General features: G+C 46.9%; 4 non-coding genes across 4 annotated transcripts; all 4 read right to left on the bottom strand.

Annotated features, from left to right (window-relative positions):
* Positions 1-276: 276 nt before the first annotated feature.
* Positions 277-359, bottom strand: TRNAL-UAG (transfer RNA leucine (anticodon UAG)). Its single transcript has one exon. It is a non-coding gene; the product is annotated as a tRNA-Leu (tRNA).
* A 193-nt stretch (positions 360-552) lies between these two features.
* On the bottom strand, positions 553-635 carry TRNAL-CAG (transfer RNA leucine (anticodon CAG)). Its single transcript has one exon. It is a non-coding gene; the product is annotated as a tRNA-Leu (tRNA).
* Positions 636-1,267: 632 nt separating this feature from the next.
* Positions 1,268-1,350, bottom strand: TRNAL-UAG (transfer RNA leucine (anticodon UAG)). The gene has a single exon. It is a non-coding gene; the product is annotated as a tRNA-Leu (tRNA).
* A 1,299-nt stretch (positions 1,351-2,649) lies between these two features.
* TRNAL-CAG (transfer RNA leucine (anticodon CAG)) lies at positions 2,650-2,732 on the bottom strand. The gene has a single exon. It is a non-coding gene; the product is annotated as a tRNA-Leu (tRNA).
* Between the last annotated feature and the right edge of the window lie 12,018 nt (positions 2,733-14,750).

Here is a 14,750-nt window from a genome sequence, read left to right as displayed (position 1 = left end):
ACTGTCTACCAGATGCTAGGCATTCTTCCATATTCGCATGAACTGTCTGGCCAGGGCATACAAGAGCATGACTCTTCCAGATGAGCTCTTACATGGGTCCCATGCTCATATAGTAAGGACTGCACTTTGTCAGCAAGACTTTATACAACCGAAATATATGAGAAACCCCAGCTCTCTTGACTAGATGAGGACGGAATCACATCCCAGGTGAAGACCAACAGATGCAACTTCCATCAGATGTTAACCTGAAAAAGGAGATTATATCTCCAAAAGTCATGTCAGAAGTGGGATTCGAACCCACGCCTCCAGAGGAGACTGCGGCCTAAACACAGCACCTTAGACCACTCGGCCATCCTGACCACATGTTGCTTGATCATCTACAGAGAGGGAAAGATATTGTGAACCAAAAAAAGCACACATCTTAGGCCATGAGTGGCTAGAGCAAGAAAAAAACTCACTGCACTTTTCCAAGTAGACAACCATATAAGCCCATGTGAGGGAAATGATCTGATTTTTTTGTCTCTCAAGAAAAAAGTAGAGTAAACACACAATTGTCAGAAGTGGGATTTGAACCCACGTCTCCAGAAGAGACTGCGACCTGAACGCAGCGCCTTAGACCACTCGGCCATCCTGACTTGCATTTGTGGAACCTTCCACAGGCCAGACAGCCATGCAAGTGGGGTACCAAAAAGGCATGCCCTCAATTTATTTATCCTATTATAAGTACTTCCAACAGATCTTTGAACAATCCATAGAGAGCAGTACCTATGAAGAACTCTTTAGACCTTTAAGGCGTACAAAGAGAAAGTGCTATTAACCAGCCACTTGAACGGCCCAAAGCAGCTTTGAAATTGAGTCAACAGGCACCTCTTGGCTAGCTAAAGCAAATTCAACAAGGAATTTCAATGTCACAACATAGGGTGGAATACGCAAATCTAAGCAGCCCCTGATCACAGCCCTGAGGAAATTGCCGTAAGTGTGCTGGAGTCCAACTGTCTACCAGATGCTAGGCATTCTTCCATATTTGCATGGCCTGTCTGGCCAGGGCATACAAGAGCATGACTCTTCCAGATGAGCTCTTACATGGGTCCTATGCTCATATAGTAAGGACTGCACTTCGTCAGCAAGACTTTATACAACCGAAATATATGAGAAACCCCAGCTCTCTTGACTAGATGAGGACGGAATCACATCCCAGGTGAAGACCAACAGATGCAACTTCCATCAGATGTTAACCTGAAAAAGGAGATTATATCTCCAAAAGTCATGTCAGAAGTGGGATTTGAACCCACGCCTCCAGAGGAGACTGCGGCCTAAACACAGCGCCTTAGACCACTCGGCCATCCTGACAGTGCAGAGTCTTAAGAAATGTATAAAAGTCACTCAGAAATTTCTGCCTCCATGCAAGCCTGAAATAATTTAAACCTTCAAACACAAGGTGCAACTTTATGCACAGGACAATAAACACAGAAGATCACATGTGAAAGCATTTCATTTCACAGGTGTACAATTTTTATGCTTTTAGAATATCTCATACCTCTCACCAGCTATTTAGGGTCCTGTATCCTACTCACAAAATTACCTTGCCTGCCACCTCTCTCTCTACACAAACAACTACTGCACAGGAAGTAGGAAGGCAGAAGGTGGGGCATATTATGCAAATGTATGCTGTCATTGTGCCTTGCAGATTCATGCAGGATTTCTAGATCCTTGCTGGATACAAGAGAGCAGACCTTGTTTCAGATCAACTGTCCCTAGCAGGGAACGTCTGAGCACATGCAGTCTTTTGCTCTCTAGCCCCTGGCCTGGGACTCACCCTCACTGGCTGAGGCGTGAATTTCTGCATACCAACGTTGCATAGATGGTACGTTTGTGGTCGGTTTGGGATGGGTGGGAGGTCAAAAGCAGGGAAAAGTATGTCGCCTTCACTTCTAGTCTCCTCTTCTAGGCCTACCTGCCGTTCACTCACTCTGAATTTGTTTCATTCTCTCCTTCCTCAACACCCCTTCTCACTCACTCGCTCTATCACTTGTGCTCTTTCCCCTTACTCTGCATTTCATAGTGGAAACATCTCTTGAATGGAGCATTAGAAAATGAGGTTACATAAAATTAACAATCTACTTATTGGAAACCAAAAATATCACAAGACTGAATGTAACCCATTTCATTAATAAAAGGGACTTTTTAAGCACCCCCCAAAAAACACATAAAACACCACGAGTGCTAGAAGAATATTATACGAGCTTGAAGACAGAATTGGGCAAATTCATTTGCAGTTGAAACTGAAGTTTGTTACTTATTCAGATATTATATGCACTGCCAATTTTTAGCTGAGATTCTAAAAGAACTCAGAGACAAAATGGACTTAAAGTTTTGTCAGAAGTGGGATTCGAACCCACGTCTCCAGGAGAGACTGCGGCCTTAACACAGCGCCTCAGACCACTCGGCCATCCTGACCACATGTTGCTGGATCATCTACAGAGAGGGAAAGATATTGTGAACCAAAAAAAGCACACATCTTAGGTCATGAGTGGCTAGAGCAAGAAAAAAACTCACTGCACTTTTCCAAGTAGACAACCATATAAGCCCATGTGAGGGAAATGATCTGATTTTTTCTCTCTCAAGAAAAAAGTAGAGTAAACACACAATTGTCAGAAGTGGGATTTGAACCCACGCCTCCAGAAGAGACTGCGACCTGAACGCAGCGCCTTAGACCACTCGGCCATCCTGACTTGCATTTGTAGAACCTTCCACAGGCCAGACAGCCATGCAAGTGGGGTACTGAAAAGGCATGCCCTCAATTTATTTATCCTATTATAAGTACTTCCAACAGATCTTTGAACAATCCATAGAGAGCAGTACCTATGAAGAACTCTTTAGACCTTTAAGGCGTACAAAGAGAAAGTGCTATTAATAAGCATGGGCGGAAAATCCGTTACGCTCGCGGATTTTGCGGATTTTTGGGAAATTCGCAATCCGCGAGATTTGCGAATTTCCCGCAAAATCCGCAAATTCGCACGCAGCGGATTTTTTTGGCGGCGCGCGGCGTTGGTGATACAATTTTTGCGGCGCGCGGCATTTATCATCGTTTGCCGAGTTGTTTTTCTCGATAGTTTGCGAGTGCTGCGCCATTTTGGATCTTGCTGTGTGATCCCGCGGGAATTGGCGAGCGCGATTACGTCATCGCGGCTTGCCAGCGCAAGTTTGTCAACGCGAGTACGGCGAGATCACGTCTCGCGGTACTTCGCAATTGCGAGATTTGAGATGCGGCGAGCGAAAATATAAAATTTGCAATTCTGCACAAGAAATCCACCAGCAAGCAGCATAAACCTTCTAGAAATGATGATTTTTATCTGAATAACTCCTTAGTTTGACATTTGCCTGCACTTTTTTAGCGAGGAATCCATTTTGGGGAGGGGGGCAGGGGGGTGGGAGGAAGGAAGTGCCCCACAGTCTTCAACTTCCTGTTCCTGTTCAGCAGGCTCCTCCCAGTGCTTTGTCCATCTCCTGGTCACTTTTCATTTGGGTCTGGAGCTGGAAGGATTACTTTTTGTGGATGCTGCTGGATATTTGGATTTGAGGCCTTTTTGACTTTCTTTGGATCACTGTTGGATTAGAAATTTTACAAGTAAGTTTGTTTGGGGCATTACAGTTGCTGCAATTAAAATTTTGGAATTTTCGATTTTTGGGCTGTTTTGGGGCCTTTTGCCCAGGGGTACTCAGTGGTGGGTGGACTGAGTCTTTCTGTGGGTTGTCTTGAACTTAAACATCATGGAGGCCATGGATGGATTGGGATTGTGCTGATTTTTCAGTGATTTTCGTTTTTTGGGGCTGTACTTGTGGCCTTTTCACCAGGGGTATTTGAGTGTAGCATGGGCCTAGTCTTTCTGTAGGTTGTCTTGAATTTAAACATCATGGAGGGCACGGATGGAATGGGATTGTGCAGATTTTTCAGTGATTTTCGTTTTTTGGGCCTGTACTTGTGGCCTTTTCACCAGGGGTATTTGAGTCTAGCATGGGCCTGGTCTTTCTGTGGGCTGTCTTGAACTTAAACATCATGGAGGGCATGGATGGAATGGGATTGTGCTGATTTTGCAGTGTTTTTCGATTTTTGGGGGTGTTCATGGGGAGGGACAGGCCATGTGGCTGGTGGCCATTTTGAGTGCAGCTACAGGCACTGGCCATGTGCTGGCAGGCAAGTGGCCATTTTGAATGCAGGCTTTGTTGTTAGGCCTCCAACCATTTTGCCTACTTTTCAACCTTTATTTATGCCCAGGGGTAGTGAGTCTTGCATGGGCCTAGTCTTTCTGTGAGTTGTCTTCAATTTAAACATCATGGAGGCCATGGATGGAATGGGATTGTGCTGATTTTGCAGTGTTTTTCGATTTTTGGGGGTGTTCATGGGGAGGGACAGGCATGTGGCTGGTGGCCATTTTGAGTGCAGCTACAGGCACTGGCCATGTGCTGGCAGGCAAGTGGCCATTTTGAATGCAGGCTTTGTTGTTAGGCCTCCAACCATTTTGGCTACTTTTCAACCTTTATTTATGCCCAGGGGTAGTGAGTCTTGCATGGGCCTAGTCTTTCTGTGGGTTGTCTTGAATTTAAACATCATGGAGGCCATGGATGGAATGGGATTGTGCTGATTTTTCAGTGATTTTCGTTTTTTGGGCCTGTACTTGTGGCCTTTTCACCAGGGGTATTTGAGTCTAGCATGGGCCTAGTCTTTCTGTGGGCTGTCTTGAACTTAAACATCATGGAGGGCATGGATGGAATGGGATTGTGCTGATTTTGCAGTGTTTTTCGATTTTTGGGGGTGTTCATGGGGAGGGACAGGCCATGTGGCTGGTGGCCATTTTGAGTGCAGCTACAGGCACTGGCCATGTGCTGGCAGGCAAGTGGACATTTTGAATGCAGGCTTTGTTGTTAGGCCTCCAACCATTTTGCCTACTTTTCAACCTTTATTTATGCCCAGGGGTAGTGAGTCTTGCATGGGCCTAGTCTTTCTGTGGGTTGTCTTGAATTTAAACATCATGGAGGCCATGGATGGAATGGGATTGTGCTGATTTTTCACTGATTTTCGTTTTTTGGGCCTGTACTTGTGGCCTTTTCACCAGGGGTATTTGAGTCTAGCATGGGCCTAGTCTTTCTGTGGGCTGTCTTGAACTTAAACATCATGGAGGGCATGGATGGAATGGGATTGTGCTGATTTTGCAGTGTTTTTCGATTTTTGGGGGTGTTCATGGGGAGGGACAGGCCATGTGGCTGGTGGCCATTTTGAGTGCAGCTACAGGCACTGGCCATGTGCTGGCAGGCAAGTGGCCATTTTGAATGCAGGCTTTGTTGTTAGGCCTCCAACCATTTTGCCTACTTTTCAACCTTTATTTATGCCCAGGGGTAGTGAGTCTTGCATGGGCCTAGTCTTTCTGTGGGTTGTCTTGAATTTAAACATCAAGGAGGCCATGGATGGAATGGGATTGTGCTGATTTTTCTGTGATTTTCGTTTTTTGGGCCTGTACTTGTGGCCTTTTCACCAGGGGTATTTGAGTCTAGCATGGGCCTAGTCTTTCTGTGGGCTGTCTTGAACTTAAACATCATGGAGGGCATGGATGGAATGGGATTGTGCTGATTTTGCAGTGTTTTTCGATTTTTGGGGGTGTTCATGGGGAGGGACAGGCCATGTGGCTGGTGGCCATTTTGAGTGCAGCTACAGGCACTGGCCATGTGCTGGCAGGCAAGTGGCCATTTTGAATGCAGGCTTTGTTGTTAGGCCTCCAACCATTTTGCCTACTTTTCAACCTTTATTTATGCCCAGGGGTAGTGAGTCTTGCATGGGCCTAGTCTTTCTGTGGGTTGTCTTGAATTTAAACATCATGGAGGCCATGGATGGAATGGGATTGTGCTGATTTTTCAGTGATTTTCTTTTTTTGGGCCTGTACTTGTGGCCTTTTCACCAGGGGTATTTGAGTCTAGCATGGGCCTAGTCTTTCTGTGGGCTGTCTTGAACTTAAACATCATGGAGGGCATGGATGGAATGGGATTGTGCTGATTTTGCAGTGTTTTTCGATTTTTGGGGGTGTTCATGGGGAGGGACAGGCCATGTGGCTGGTGGCCATTTTGAGTGCAGCTACAGGCACTGGCCATGTGCTGGCAGGCAAGTGGCCATTTTGAATGCAGGCTTTGTTGTTAGGCCTCCAGCCATTTTGCCTACTTTTCAACCTTTATTTATGCCCAGGGGTAGTGAGTCTAGCATGGGCCTAGTCTTTCTGTGGGCTGTCTTGAACTTAAACATCATGGAGGGCATGGATGGAATGGGATTGTGCTGATTTTGCGGTGTTTTTCGATTTTTGGGGGTGTTCATGGGGAGGGACAGGCCATGTGGCTGGTGGCCATTTTGAGTGCAGCTACAGGCACTGGCCATGTGCTGGCAGGCAAGTGGCCATTTTGAATGCAGGCTTTGTTGTTAGGCCTCCAACCATTTTGCCTACTTTTCAACCTTTATTTATGCCCAGGGGTAGTGAGTCTTGCATGGGCCTAGTCTTTCTGTGGGTTGTCTTGAATTTAAACATTATGGAGGGCATGGATGGATTGGGATTGTGCTGATTTTGCAGTGTTTTTCGATTTTTTTGTGCTGTATAACTGAACTGATGTTCCTCTGTCTTCCATTTTTTTAGGTGCACAAGACTCAAGAGAACCACCAGTGCCAGGAAGAAGTCCTGCAGCGGTGTGTGTGTGCAGCATAACGTCACGCGACGTCACGTCTGGCCTCAGACAACTCTACAATTCGTGCAACTGCGGCCTGCTGTCTGACCTGCTCTGAAGAAGATGGCCCCAAAGAAAGGTCTCCGTAGCTCCTCTAGCAAGAAAGTTGCTAGTAAGGAGCAGAAGAAGCAAGTTACCAAGGAGGCTGGTGTGCCACCCGCCACGTTTTTTGGGAGAAAAAAAAAAAGTACGCCTGCAGCAGCAGGACCTGCTGGGGACCAAGCTGGGAGCAGCACCCCTGCTCCATTGGGTTCAGTGCCTCCACCACCACGCCAACTTAAGTCAAAGCCCTTGAGTGCTTCAGAGGCAGTCAGTGTACTTCTCCAATCACCATCGACCAGTGATGTTGGCTCATCGCAAGAAAGTAGCAGCAATGTCCCTGAATCAACACAGGTTGTTGTAACTCATCTGACAAGTGTTGAACAACCACAGCCGCAACAACAACACCATGTGCAAGTACACGCCCAAGTACATGTGGAAGGAGAGGCAGCAAAAGGAGATGCGCAAGCAAAGGTGCATGGAGGTTCACAAGTGCCCACAATAGTTGTTCCTCCCGAAGTAGGGGCACATCAGGAAATCGACAATGAAGCCGAGGTATCATTGGAAGCCACTCCTCCTGATGATCATTCATTGTCTTCCACATCCCTAGCAAGGAAAAGATCAAGGGGGGTGTCTACATCTTCTTCAAGCCCACCTCGTTCTGATGCAAGTGATCTGTCTTGGGAACCAAAACTGCGGTCTGACAGTGAGGCACACCATGATCTGACACCGGTACCTAAGCGTGAAAGGAAGGTCGTCCAAAAACTCAAACCTATGGAGTGTGATGAGGCTCAACAAGAAGTGACAGATACTGCTGGTGATGAAGCCTCTCACGATGACGACGAGCCAGTCATCACAAAGGTCACTGCAGCCCCACCGGGCATGCAGCAAAGAGACATTTTGACCCTATCCCGAGAAGCTGCTGAGCGTGATGATGATGTCGGCGAGGAGGCAATGGAAATGGAATCATTAGATTTGGAGTTAAGTAGTACACCAAAACCTACCGCTTCCATATTTCTTCCTCGCAAGAAGGTACCCACCTCGTCCTCGACCTCAATTCGTGGTGGTGAAAGTGCAAAACGTACTGAAGTTCGGCAATCCACATCCTCCACTTCATCTGGCATTAGCAGCAGGACCACCACCACCAGTATCGCCGCCTCCTCCGGCCCCCAAAGACATTTCAAGTCTCCAGTTTGGGACTTCTTTAGTGTTTGCCCAAAAATGGAAAATGTAGCCATTTGTAGCCTTTGTAAGGTTCGAGTTGGTCGTGGTAAGCTTGGTTCTAACTATGGTACCGGAGGCCAGAGAGGTCATCTTAAGAGAACGCACCCTGTCCAATGGCTTCCGCACCTAGAGGCGTTTATGCAAGCCAGAATTGCACGTAATGAAAACGTTGATTTTTCATCTGATGATGACGAGGAGGAAGAAGACGATTCAAACACTTCACTTACACCCAGTACCCCTGTCAGCAGCACACCCCATGTGAGCCACACTAAGAGTGTGGGAGAGAGTGAGACATCAATGCGGAAAAGTACATCAGCGAGCGTAACTGGGTCGAAGAGATCATCATCATCCCGTAAATCCTTGGTCCAGGGCAACATTAAAAAGATGTTGTTTACAGAAGCGCAATATGAACGCAACCACCCAATGACGCGTCTGTATAACACTAAGCTGGCTAAAATGCTAGCTCTGGACCTTCTCCCTTTTTCTTTTGTAGAAGGGGTTGGTTTTCTAGAATTAGTGGCAGCGCTCTGCCCTAAATGGAAGGTTCCTAGCCGGTTCTATTTTGCCCGAGTTGCGGTTCCAGCACTACATGAAGATGTTCTGAAGGTGATTGGGGCAGCTTTGCAGAAGAGTGCTGTTCACACTATACATCTGACAACAGACATGTGGACCAGTGGCGCAGGCGCTGATTACATGTGCATCACTGCACACTGGGCCTCTTTTTCAGGGGCTAAAGCAAAGCTAAACGCAGGTGTTGACACATACATTGTTTTTAAAAACATGCAACACTAGCCATGTTTGGTTTGGAGAAACGTCACACAGCAGAAAACATTTTGGATGTCTTTAACACAAAGGTCCTTAACTGGCTGTCCCCACTAAAACGCCAGGTTGGTTATGTTTCCACGGACAATGGCGCCAATATAGTTAAGGCCATGAGGGATGGTTACTATTTCAGAGTGCCGTGTTTGGCGCACTGTATAAACCTGGTTGTCCAAAAATTCTTGGCTAATAAAGCCAGTGCAGCGTACAGTGTATTGGACACCTGCCGAAAAATGTGCAAGCATTTCAGCCATTCTTTTAAGGCCCGGAAGCAGCTGAGGAGCCTGCTATATCAACGTAAAATGCCAGTGAAAGCACTCATCCAGGAGGTGGTAACACGTTGGAACTCAACCTTCTACATGCTTGAGCGCCTGTATGAGCAGTATATGGAACTCGATCAATATTTCCTTTCAGAGGGTACAGAGGAGCTGAGGATGGGTGGGCCGCAATGGAACATAGTTCAAGGCCTGACACGCATGCTTCGTCCTTTTGAGTTCTTCACGCGTGCAGTCAGCAAGGAGGACTCTAATTTGGGAAAAGCTATCCCATTGTTGTACATGCTGGAGGACCAACTGAAGGAGGTGTGTTCTGTGTTTGAAAAAGATGACAAAAACCAAGACTCTTTGCTTCTGGCTGAGCAATTATTAGAGCTCCTACAAGGTGATGAACGTCTTAAAAAGATCCACTCAGAACAGCATTACATTTGTGCTACTATTCTGGATCCACGCTACAAAAAGGCGCTGGCAGGCCAAGCATTCTTTCCTTTTGATTATGAACATGTTCCAAAGTACAAACGTTGGCTAGCCTTGTCAGCCAAGAAGTTTGAAACAGAACGGCTGAAAATTGAAGGAAATGGCAGTACATCAGCAGGCCATCCCCAGTCAAAACAATCCACTTCTGCACCTGTGGCTGTGGCACAAGTGACCTCTCAGCCGTTAAAGACACCGGCAACCGGATCATCTGCACGAGACACAACAGAAACATTGGAGGCTGAAGAGGATTGGCTAGCTCTGCGTGGGTTTGGTTCTCAAAAGGTCAGAGGCACAGCAAGATCTAAGCAAAGTGGAGGAACCTTGGAAGAGGACCTTGAGTCGATGGTGAAGGACTATCTGAATGACTCAACAGAGGTCTATGTTAATTCTGACCCATTGGCGTATTGGCATGGGAAAAAAGAATTGTGGCCACAGCTCACCAACCTGGCTTTAAACTACTTGTCTTGCCCACTCGCAAGCGTGTCTTCTGAACGGGTTTTCAGTGCTGCTGGTGGCATTGTAACTCCCAAACGGAGCCGCCTCTCGCCCAAAAATGTGGAGAGGTTAACAATGATCAAGATGAATCAGCACCTCATACCACCAGATTTCAGAGTACGAGAAAGCGTGCCGGATGAAGAGGAGGTGGCCAGCAACATAGATGAGGGAATTTCTACTCTGTCAGGTGACACTGAGCTCACCCTGCCTGAATTCGCAGAGTATGATGACGAAGCCTTATTCTTATTCCTGGACCGTGATACCGAGCCCTGAAAATGAGACAACAAATCAATACCTTTCTTTTTCGTCCCTATTCACTTTTATTCCTGTCTGTCTGTCTTTCTTTGTTGTGCACAGTTAATATATTACAAACTTTAATCAGATAATCACAAAATCAAGCCCATCAGCAGAACTGTCTTCACTGGTTTGCTAATTGATTTGAAGTTGCCGCAGTCTGCATTCCTCAGGTTCACAATTTCAGAAGAACATGCTCCTCTATCCTCCTCCTCCAGACTCCTATTTCCATCAAACCAGAGGGCTGGTTTACGCCCAATGAAGAAAGACTCAGCACTTGTGGGGGTGTTGTTGTACCTCTTTGCAGGTGAGTTGACGGCTCTGGGGCCATTGCTGGGAAGCTCTAATACCGGATAAAAGTGTTTTGGACCAAATCCCAGGCGGAAAATTATTTGTGTTTTTGATGACTTGCTTGCCTTTGAGGTGCTCTTAGGGGGGCTTCCTGGTGTTTGCGGGTGAGTTTCGTGGTCTGGGAGCACTGCTGGGACACTCTAATCTTGATTGCATTTGCTTTTCAGGAAATCCGTCGGGCAAACCCCGACTTATGGCCTAGCTACGCAGCGCGTTTGGACCGAAGGCCGAGAAATATTGCAAGTATGAGATTTTGCTTTTGGCCTGTTTGGGGGTGTTATGCTTCTTGGCGGGTGGGTTGGCGGGTCTTGGGGCATTCCTGGGATGGTCTAATACCGGGTAGAAGTGGTTGGGACAAAATCCAGGCCGAATTTTTTTTGGCTATTTCTGACATTTTGCTCAATGTGGCCTTTTCGGGGGCCTGTTTGGGGGGCTTCCTGGTGTTTGTGGGTGAATTTCGGGGTCTGGAAGCACTGCTGGGACACTCTAATCTTGATTGCATTTGCTTTTCAGGAAATCCGTCGTGGCAACCCCGACTTATGGCCTAGCTACGCAGCGCGTTTGGACTGAAGGCCGAGAAATATTGCAAGTATGAGATTTTGCTTTTGGCCTGTTTGGGGGTGTTATGCTTCTTGGCGGGTGGGTTGGCGGGTCTTGGGGCATTCCTGGGATGGTCTAATACCGGGTAGAAGTGGTTGGGACAAAATCCATGCCGAATTTTTTTTTGGCTATTTCTGACATTTTGCTCAATGTGGCCTTTTCGGGGGCCTGTTTGGGGGGCTTCCTGGTGTTTGTGGGTGAGTTTCGGGGTCTGGGAGCACTGCTGGGACACTCTAATCTTGATTGCATTTGCTTTTCAGGAAATCCGTCGTGGCAACCCCGACTTATGGCCTAGCTACGCAGCGCGTTTGGACCGAAGGCCGAGAAATATTGCAAGTATGAGATTTTGCTTTTGGCCTGTTTGGGGGTGTTATGCTTCTTGGCGGGTGGGTTGGCGGGTCTTGGGGCATTCCTGGGATGGTCTAATACCGGGTAGAAGTGGTTGGGACAAAATCCAGGCCGAATTTATTTTTGGCTATTTCTGACATTTTGCTCAATGTAGCGTTTTCGGGGGCCTGTTTGGGGGGCTTCCTGGTGTTTGTGGGTGTGTTTCGGGGTCTGGGCTCACTGCTGGCTATATATACTTTACTTTGCAAGAGGTTTGAAGCAAATCCATGGTGGCAGAGGGGAGTTAGGGCCTAGCTGCAGAGCGCGCGCGGAGTGATTTGGGAAATTTGTGAAAAATTGACTAAGTCCCCATTTTTGTACTTTTGCTCTTTGGCTGTTTGGGGGTCTTCTACTAGTTTTTGCCTGGGTTGACGGCTCTGGGGCCATTGCTGGGAAGCTCTAATACCGGATAAAAGTGTTTTGGACCAAATCCCAGGCGGAAATTTTTTAGTGTTTTTGATGACTTGCTTGCCTTTGAGGTGCTCTTAGGGGGGGTTCCGTCTGTTTGTGGGTGAGTTTCGTGCTCTGGAAGCACTGCTGGGACACTCTAATCTTGATTGCATTTGCTTTTCAGGAAATCCGTCGTGGCAACCCCGACTTATGGCCTAGCTACGCAGCGCGTTTGGACCGAAGGCCGAGAAATATTGCAAGTATGAGATTTTGCTTTTGGCCTGTTTGGGGGTGTTATGCTTCTTGGCGGGTGGGTTGGCGGGTCTTGGGGCATTCCTGGGAAGGTCTAATACCGGGTAGAAGTGGTTGGGACAAAATCCAGGCCGATTTTTTTTTTGGCTATTTCTGACATTTTGTTCAATGTGGCCTTTTCGGGGGCGTGTTTGGGGGGCTTCCTGGTGTTTGTGGGTGAGTTTCGGGGTCTGGGAGCACTGCTGGGACACTCTAATCTTGATTGCATTTGCTTTTCAGGAAATCCGTCGTGGCAACCCCGACTTATGGCCTAGCTACGCAGCGCGTTTGGACCGAAGGCCGAGAAATATTGCAAGTATGAGATTTTGCTTTTGGCCTGTTTGGGGGTGTTATGCTTCTTGGCGGGTGGGTTGGCGGGTCTTGGGGCATTCCTGGGAAGGTCTAATACCGGGTAGAAGTGGTTGGGACAAAATCCAGGCGGAAAAGCCTTTTGGCACTTTTTGTAACTTAGGGTTCGTTAGGGTTAGCCCTAGCAGCAGGATTGCATGTGTTTCGGGGTGTTCTAGATTTTTGCAACTGAGTTCTGGGGTCTTAGAGCACTCGTGAGAATGTGTAATTTTGGTTGCAAGTCATTTGAAGAAAATCCATGGTGGGAAAGGGGGGATTTGGCATAGTTAAAGAAAGCCTTTGCCACTATTCTTAACTTAGGGTTCGTTAGGGTTAGCAGTATTTCTATTGCATGTGTTTGAGTGGGGGGGATTTCGAGTCTTGGAGCGATGCTGGCTATGGCTACTTTTGCTTGGTTGCTTGCAAGTGGTTTGAATGCAATCCACGGTGGGTAAGGGGTAATTAGGAAGGGGGTACTTCGGCCTACTGTTACTTTCAAAGTAAGTTTTGTCACCAGTTTTCTGCTAGGCCTCGTTTTTTGAGATTTGATTGGGGGTCTTCTACATTTTTGCGACTGGCTTTAGTAAGGGTCTGGGTGGGAGCACTGCTAGGAAGATCTAATTTTGTTCTAAAAAACACTTTACAGTACACCTAGCTTGAGGGTAAAGATCCGCTACATTAATTTCCCCATACTTATTTATCCTTCAAAAGGTGACTCAGACAGAGTACGCACTTTCAAAAATATTGTACTGTCTACTAGGAAAATCAAATTGTGACTTTTTGCACTCCACAGCCTACATACCTTATATTTATTTATCAGTGGTGTTGTAATATTATATCACTTTCTGTTTTTCGTTGAATAATTACAGGCCGGGTTTCAGTCTCTGTAATGGGGAAAAAAGGATGGAGTCAGGCTTCACAGTAGCGAGCCACAATTCAGCATCAGGCAGGCAGTGGACAGGGTGTCTTCTGGTGACCAACATCGATGGACGAAGCGTCGGCTGCAATGGAGGAGTGCCGCTAATAAGAGGATTTTTTTTCTGCAGGCAACTTACTTACCACTTCCAACAGGACAACTACAACCACATAGATACAGTATCCCTTGCCTTTTTCTCTGACTGTGACTGCATTTCTTGGATCTCTCTCTGCTTCTGAATTGATCCCTTAACACATCACTTAGTCCACTCCACTATCACATCTGCACCACACATAGTCATTTGTAAGTGCTCCTACGTAATTCGCAAGTCGCAGCACGCCCCAGGCCGTAGAGGACTGGGATGGCCCCAATGATGAAGCATGTCACCAAGGGGCAACCCTGGTGAGTGAGGGGACACCTAGAAAAAAAGCAATTTCTCCTTTTCTATCTACTATACCTTCCAGACCAACCCCACTGAGTGTTGTTGTGAATGGATTTATAGTGACCAGCAAGGCTCTCGGGTATCTGGCTACAGAGACCTTATGTTGAATATCGTTATCAATAATTCCACACAGGCCCTGTACTGTCGCATTCTTTCTTCCACAGTTGTCGAATGTACTACTTACTTTTCACTGACATGCATGCAGTAGTGCATGCACTTTCAAAGATTGATGGATAGGTTTGTACCCAAAGATTTGTTTATGTTCAATTGTTTGTCTATGCTGTGCTTTTTTTTACAGGGTGTCTTCTGGTGACCAACATCGATGGACGAAGCGTCGGCTGCAATGGAGGAGTGCCGCTAATAGGAGGATTTTTTTTCTGCAGGCAACTGACTTACCACTTCCAACAGGACCACTACAACCACATAGATACAGTATCCCTTGCCTTTTTCTCTGACTGTGACTGCATTTCTTGGATCTCTCTCTGCTTCTAAATTGATCCCTTAACACATCACTTAGTCCACTCCACTATCACATCTGCACCACACATAGTCATTTGTAAGTGCTCCTACGTAATTCGCAAGTCGCAGCACGCCCCAGGCCGTAGAGTACTGGGATGGCCCCAATGATGAAGCATGTCACCAA

Source organism: Lissotriton vulgaris, chromosome 8 (assembly GCF_964263255.1).
Source record: "Lissotriton vulgaris chromosome 8, aLisVul1.2, whole genome shotgun sequence".
NCBI lineage: Eukaryota > Metazoa > Chordata > Amphibia > Caudata > Salamandridae > Lissotriton > Lissotriton vulgaris.
The sequence above is the reverse complement of the archived record's forward strand: the minus strand, read 5'-3'. Positions and strand labels throughout refer to the sequence as shown.